Raw genomic sequence first — 8,080 nt, forward strand, 5'->3', positions numbered from 1 at the left:
AGATTTGCAGTCTAGTTGGAACTCAGGCAGCTTGGGACGTCTGAAATCTGCACTTCTTGCTGAAGAGTGTATGGACACTTTCTTGGATCCTTTGCATTTCCATACTCATTTGGGAATTCTTGGTTGTACTTGTCTGAGACAATCAGTGGGTATTTTGAGAAGAATGCCATCAACTCTCTGGATTTCCTCGAGAGTGTGGAATCACTTGCACAGGACGTACTCTTCTGGTCCATGAGCACTACCTATCATTCCATGTTGGGTGTGTGTCATCTCCATTTTCTATCATCAATGTGTTTCACATCCCATTTTCTGAGTTACGTGTCTTGTAGGTTGTGGGTTAGATGGTCTCCTAGTCATTTTCTTTGTGTTGTTACTGTCATTGTCTGCAGGGGTGTCTCCTTCCTTTCCCATACAGATAGTTTTGTGTGTGTACAGAAAAGCAAGCAATTTCTTTCACGTTAGTGAAGTTTGTACCCTGCTATCGAACTGAGTTTCCTGAGTTCTTTCCTCTCTTGTTTTTTTTTTTTTTTCCCTTGGGGGAGTGTCGCCTTCAGCTTCTTCTGTGCCGAGAATTGGGTCAGTTGGAGTCTTTCCTCTGCTCTTGGATAATTCTTCTTTCTTCTTTCCATGCATTTATTATGGCAAAGACTTCCTCTGCCTGGGTGAATGGATATAGCCAGTGTACCAGTTTTAGAGGTAGAGGTATGTAATAACTGGATGTCTCCTCCTTCCTCCCTCTCCATCTCTCTGAGTCATCCAGGAAGGGGAGGACTAGGCCATCACCCCATCCGCCTCAGGTTGGTGAGCTGTACCTCTGTTCATCTGCCCCTCCCTCCCGTGTTTAATTTGCTCTACCATCTGTGAAAATTCTGTGGCTGCAGTTTGGGGCTGGTGGTTCCATCAGAGTTTTCTCTCCATTGAGACCAATCCTCTGTTCGTTATGTGTTGGCAAATTGCTGTCCACCAAATATTTGGTCTGAGGCCCAGCTTTGGTTCGTGCCCAAGGCCAAGCTCTGGGAGCTCACACTGTGGGGCCCAGTAATCCACCCCAGCCTGCTCACCTTTGTGCTCTAGCTTGGTGTGCTCCAGGTCTGGTAGCTGTCTCAGGGAGAAGCTTAGCACGATGCTCCAGGTCAGATCAGGCTGTGCTGAGGTCTCTTCGTACCCCAGGAATGGGCACCATAGAATCCTGGGCCGGGTTTACAGAGAAACCTCCATGGCTACACTTTCCAGAGCTGGCGCTGGCCCTCATGGGCATTGCTGGTCGGGTGCGGTTTGGTGAGACTCGGCCCCACACTTGGGGAGAGGCATTGCGTGCCCACAATGGTGAGCTCCGCAGCAATCTCCAACGTGGGGCTCTACCATGACAGTGACCAGCAGAAGACCCTGCAACGACGAGAGGGATCCAGGCTCCACCTGGCCATATCATTTCTTCTGCCCACTCGACCTTCTGCTCCCAGGTCGGGCACAGACCTAGGTCGGATCACATATCCACCCGGGACCAAAGAGATACACCTAGAGTTCTTGGCATAAACCTTGGGTTAAAGGTGCTGGCTGGACTCCCTCCATCCCAAACAGCCAGCTTGGGACATGGCTGTAGATGTGTCCGGCTACTGGTCCTCTCACCCCTCATGAGCCTGCACATACTGGAGGCAGCCCCATCCCACAGGACAGGAACACTCACCCCCAATATCACTCCACACAGCAAGGCAAGGGACAGTTTGCTACCAAGGAAGCATCAGGTCAGTGGACTTGCCTGCAGCTCCAAGGCTTGTCCTTGGGTTCCTCCCATACAATGGCCCAAGGCAAATCACATGAGACCTGACCCAACGTCCACATCCCTGGATGCTCACACTGATTGTGACGTTTCCTGAGGCCACATCCCCAGCACATGGGGACACAGCAGAGCCATGATTACAGCCACATGACCTGGGGAATGGGCTCCTCTAGGATGTTGATGCCTCGTTCCCCAGGTTCCAGTTTCTGTTGGGCTCCATTGTCAGGGAATTAGGTCACTTCCTGCAGTCCCTGGCCCAGACCAGTGACACAAACTGGACATGGGAAGAGCCATGGCCCTGGCTCTGTGGACAGTACTGCTTTCAGAACCAACTGTGCTCCTCCATGTCATCAAGGATGTGGCCCTCTACAAACCATGGGACTCTCCCCCCGAATCTCCCCAACTGCAAAGTTGCACTCATTCTGGCATTGACTTCCTAGGGAAGACATTAGGCAAATTGACATAGAAGCACCTACAGTGCCTGTCAAATCTGTAGGTTGGTATCATATGGAGGGATGGTATCACATGAGCACAGGTGCACACTGAAGCAAGGAAAGATTGCCTCAGGGGCTGGGCTAGCACAGAATCCTCCTGAAACTGGCTTGGGACTGCTCTGGGATTTGGGGTGTGTCACTCGTCCTCCGGCCTACATTGCAGTCCTGCCGAGTGAGGGCTGAACATCAAGAAACTACAGACAATGACCTATCTAGCATAGAACATTCCAGCTCCTCCTGTGGCAGGTAGATGAACGTCCACATATCTCCCCTTGGTCTCTGGGTTGTGTGGTCGATGCATTGGTTCCCAGCAATCTTGCCTCCAGGTCACATAAACTTTTGGGTATCCCCACCCCACTAGAATGAATGAACATTGCTATTTGTTCCTCGCCTACAGACGGACTTGGGAGAAGTCTGTGACTTCTACTCACTTCTCTCCAGTGATCCTTTGGTTTATGTGTGTGTGTGCACGTGAGCACCCGCGTATTTGTATCTATGTATGATTCATTATACGTATGTATTATATAGGTATTAAGTAGAAATATTTATAATAAATATATATATTATACATATTGCCTTTAATATATGTATTATGTATCCTAAACTTATTCTATATAATAAATTCTTGGTATAGAATTTTTTTATTATATATAATCTATGTTTATTATGTATAGAATAACTACAGGTGAACATACATACACACACTGTTAGGGTTCAGCTTCACTTAGGACATTGTGTCTCTAAGGCTTGTGTTTTGCAGCTTCTCGGTCTGCTCTCCATATGATCCACCGCTTCAGTTTCATTGTTTGCAAATCAATGTTTTCTTACATTCGCTCCACTGCCTTTTCATCATGTGGATGCTTTGTCTTTGACGTCAAAATACTTTTTCAGTGGCCTGGAGCCCCAACTGCCTTTATTGTGCTTTTGTTTCCCTTGACTGAGGAGACCGATCCACAGACATGCTTCCATGGCTGAGGTTCAAGAATGAATTGCCTATGTATTTCTTCTAGGCCTGGCTGACTTCAGACTTGACATTGCAGTAGTCGATTTAGTGTGAGGTGCTTGTTGTTGTTGGCAAGAGAAAGGAATCCAGTGTGATTCTTAAGCATGGAGTGGTCCAGTTTCCCCAGGACCATTCATTGCACAGGCGATCTTGTCCCGATCGGAGTTTCTCACCTCCTTTGAGTGTACAAGCTTGGCTTTCTTTCTGGTCTCTCCATTCTCCTCCTTGCCTCTATATGGATGTCATGTGTGACAATACCATGCTGTCTTCATTATGGTGGTTTTGCCGTCTAGTTGGAAATCAGGCAGGTTGGGACGTCTGAAATCTGCACTTCTTGCTGAAGAGTGTTTGGATAATCTCCAGGGTCTTTTGCGTTTCCAGACACATTTGGGAATTCTTCGTTGTACTTGTCTGAGGCAATGTGTGGGTATTTTGAGATGAATGGCATTGAATCTTTGGATTTCATTGAGTATTTGGAATCATTTTGACAAGACAGACTCTTCCAGTCCATGAGCACTACCCATCATTCCATGTTGGGGTGTGTCTTCTTCATTTTCTTTCATTAATGTGTCCCATGTACCGTTTTCTGAGTTACGTGCCTTGTAGGTCATATGTTAGATGGTCTCCTAGGCATTTTCTTTGATTTGTTACCGTCATTGTCCATGGGGTTGTGTCCTTCCTTTCTCATTCGGATAGTGTTCTGTGTGTACAGAAAGGCAACCAATTTCTATAGCGTCAGTTAAGTTTGTATCCTGCTATCGAACTGAGTTTCCTGAGTTCTTTTCTGTTTTGTTGTGTTTTCTCTTGGTGGCGGGTCGCCTTCAGCAATATCTGTGCAAAGAATTGGGTGAATTTTAGTGTTTCCTCTGTTGTCGGATACTTCTTCTTTTTCTTTCCATGCCATTATTATGACGAAGACTTCCTCTACCTAGGTGAATGAATGTAACCAGCGTACCAGTGTTAGAGGTAGATATATGCAATAACTGTCCATCTCCTCCTTCCTCCCTCTCCATCTCTCTCAGTCATGCAGAAAGGAGAGGACTAGTCCATGGCTCCATGGGACTCAGTTCGGTGTGCTGTACCTCTGTTCGTCTGCCCTTACTTCCTGGGCGTAATTTGCTCTACCATCTGTGAAACTTATGTGGCTGGCGTTTGGGTTTTGGGGGTTGCATCAGACCTTTCTCCCCATTGAGACCAATCCTCTGTTCATTATGTGTTGTCAAATTGCAGTCAATTTGAGGCCAGCCTTTGGTACGTTCCAAAGACAAGGCTCTGGGAGCTCCCTCTGTGGGGCCCAGGATTCAGGCCCAGCCTGTTCACCTTTCTGCTCTGCCTTGGTATTCTCCGGGTCCTGTAGCTGACTCGGTGAGAAGCTTAGCATGATGCTCCAGGTCAGATCCGTCTGTGCTGTGGTCTCTTCGTATCCCAGGATAGGGGTCCATAGACCACTGGGCCCTGGTTACAGAGAACCCTTCATGGCCACACTTTCAGAGCTGGCTCTGGGCGTCATGGGCAGAGGGGCTGAGGTGCAGGGTGGCGTGACTTGGCCCCACACTTGGGGAGAGGCATTGGGTGTCCACATCGGTGACCTACTCAGCGTTCTCCAAGGTGGGGCTCTACCATGACTGTGAGCAGCAGAAGGGCCCACCAAGACCAGAGGGATCAGGGCCACATGGGGCCATTATCATTGCTTCTTCTGCCCACTCGATCTTCTGCACCCAGGTCAGGCACAGACCTTGGTCGGATCACATATCCATCCGGGACCAAAGAGAACCACCTAGAGATTTTGGCATAAACCTCGCTTTAAAGGCCCTGCCTGTGCTTGCTCCATCCTGACCAGCCAGCTTGGGACGTGGCGGTGGATGTATCCAGTCTCCTGGGCTTCTCACGCCTCATGAGCCTTACCATTCTGGAGGCAGACCCACCCCAAAGGACAAGAACACCCAGCCCCAATATCACTCCACACACCCAGGCAAGGGACAGATTGTTACCAGGTTGGCATCAGGGTGGTGGACTGGCCTGGGTTTCCCAGGTTTGTCCATAGGATCTTCCCGGACAGTTGTCCAAGACAACTCACGTGAGATCTGACCCAACGTCAACGGCCCTGGAGGCTCACCCTGATTGTGAGGTTTCCTGAGGCCACAGCCCCAGCACATGGGGACACAGCAGAGACATGTTTACAGCCATATGAGCTGGAGAGTGGGTTCCCCTAAGATGTCAATGCCTCATTCCCCAGGTCGCAGTTGCTGTTGGGCTCTATTTCCAGGGAATTTAGGTCACTTCCTAGGGTCTCTGGCCCAGAACAGGGAAACAATCACAACAAGGGAAGAGCCATGGCCTCAGCTCTGTGGAGACAGCTGCTTTCAGAACCGGCTGCTATCCTCCATGTCATCAGGGATGTGGCCCTGTACAAAGCATGGGCCTCTCCTCTCAAATCTCCACATCTGTAAATTGGTGCTCATTCTGGCATTGACTTCCTAGTGAAGGCATTAGGCAGAAAGATGTAGAAACACCTGTCAAACCTGTAGGCTGGTATCACATGGAGCACAGGTGCACACTCAACCAAGGAAGGATTATCTCCATGACTGGCCTAGCACAGAATCCAGCTGAAACAGGCTTGGGACTGCTCTGGGATCTGAGGAATGTCACTCGTCCTCCAGCCTACATGCCAGTCCTGCCGAGCTAGGGATGAATGTAAGAAATTACAGACATTGACCCCTCTGTCATACAACCTTCCATGTATTCCAGTTGCATGTAGATTTACGACCACATGTCTCCTCTTGTTCTACGGCTTGGGTGGCCCATTCATTAGCTCCCAGCATTCTTGCCTCCAGGTCACATATCCTTGTGGAGATCCCCACCCCTCCAGAATGAATGGACATTGTGAATTGGGCCTCACTTACAGACGAACATAGGAAAAGTCTGTGACTTCTACGCAATTTTCTCCTGTGATCTTTTGGTTTATGCGTGTGTGTGTGCGTGAGTGCATGCATATTTGTATCTCTACGTATGATTCATCATAGGTATGTATTATATAGGTATTACATAGAAAAATTTATGACACATAATATATATTATACATATTGCTCTTAACATATATATTATGTATGCTAAACTTATTCTATATAAAAAATTCTTGACATAGAATATTTTTATTATGTATAATCTTGGTATATTATGTATAGAATACATACAGGTGCACATACATACACACACATTGTTAGGGTTTAGCTTCGGATAGGGTTTTTGTCTCTCAAAGGCTTGCGTTTTGGAACTTCTTGGTCTGCTCTCCAGACGATCCCCCTCGTCAGTTTCATCATTTGAAAATCAATGTTTTCTCATGTTCACTCTGCTGCCTTTTTGTCCTATGGAGGCTTTGCCTTTGAGGTCAAAATCCCTTTTCAGTCGCCTGGAGCCCCAACTGCCTTTTTTGTGCTTCTGTTTCCCTTGCAAGAGGAGACTGATCCACAGAAATGCTACTAAGGCTGAGGTCCTGGAATGTACTTCCTATGAGTTTCTTCTAGGCCTGGATTGACTTCAGATTTGACATTGAGGTAGTCAAATTCCTGTGAGGTTCTGGTTGTTGGTGGCACGAGAAAGGAATCCAGTGTGATGCTTATGCATGGAGAGGTCCAGCTTCCCCAGGAGCATTCATTGCACAGGCTCTCTTGTTCCCATCTGATTTTCTCACCTCCTTTGACTGCACAAGCTTGGCTTTCTTTCGGAGCTCTCCGTTCTCTTCCTTGAACCTATGTAGATATATTGTGTGCCAATACCTTGCTGTCTTGATGATGGTAGGTTTGCAGTCTACTTGGAAATCAGGCACCTTGAGACGTCAGAAATCTGCACTTCTTTCTGAAGTGTGTATGGACCCTCTCGAGGATATTTTGCGTTTCCAGACACATTTGGGAATTCTTGGTTGTACTAGTCTGAGAGAATCTGTGGGTATTTTGAGAGGGATGGCATCGACTTTCTGGATTTCCTAGAGCGTGTGGAATCATTTGCACAAGACAGACTCTTCCAGTCCATGAGAACTACCTATCATTCCATGTTTAGTGTTTTTCGTCTTCATTTTCTTTCATCAATGTGTCTCTCAGCCCATTTTCTGAGTTACGTGTCTTGTAGTTTGCAGTTTAGATAGTCTCCTAGGCATTTCCTTTGTGTTGTTACAGTCACTATCCATGGGGTTGTGTCCTTTCTTTCTCATTCAGATACTGTTTTGTGTGTCCAGAAAGGCAAAAAATTTCTGTCGCGTCAGTGAAATTTGTACCCTGCTATCTTACTGAGTTTCCTGAATTCTGGTCGGTTTGTTTTGTTTTCTCATGGGGGAGGGTTGCCTTCAGCATTTTCTGTGCATAGCATCGGGCCTGTTGGAGTCTTTCCTCTGTTGTCGGATAAATTTTCTTTCTTCCTTCCATGCTGTTCTTATCGTGAAGACTTCCTCTGCCTGGGTGAATGAATGTAGCCAGCATACCATTGTTAGAGGTAGGTGTATGCAATAACTGGCCGTCTCCTCCTTCCTCCCTCTCCATCTCTGAGTCATCAGGTAGGTGAGGACTAGGCAATAGCCCCATGGGCCTCAGCATGGTGACCTGTACCTCTGTTTGTCTGTCCCTCTCTACCGGGCATAATTTGCTCTACCATTTGTGGAATTTCTGTGGTGGGTTTGGGGGGTGGGGTTTCCTTCAGACCTTTCCCTCCATTGAGACCAATCCTCTGTTCGTTATGTGTTGACAAAGTGCAATCAACCAGATGAATGGTCTTAGGCCAGCCTTTGGTATGTGCCCAAAACCAGTCTCTGCAGCT

The sequence above is a fragment of the Eschrichtius robustus genome, chromosome 7, assembly GCF_028021215.1.
Source record: "Eschrichtius robustus isolate mEscRob2 chromosome 7, mEscRob2.pri, whole genome shotgun sequence".
Taxonomy (NCBI): domain Eukaryota; kingdom Metazoa; phylum Chordata; class Mammalia; order Artiodactyla; family Eschrichtiidae; genus Eschrichtius; species Eschrichtius robustus.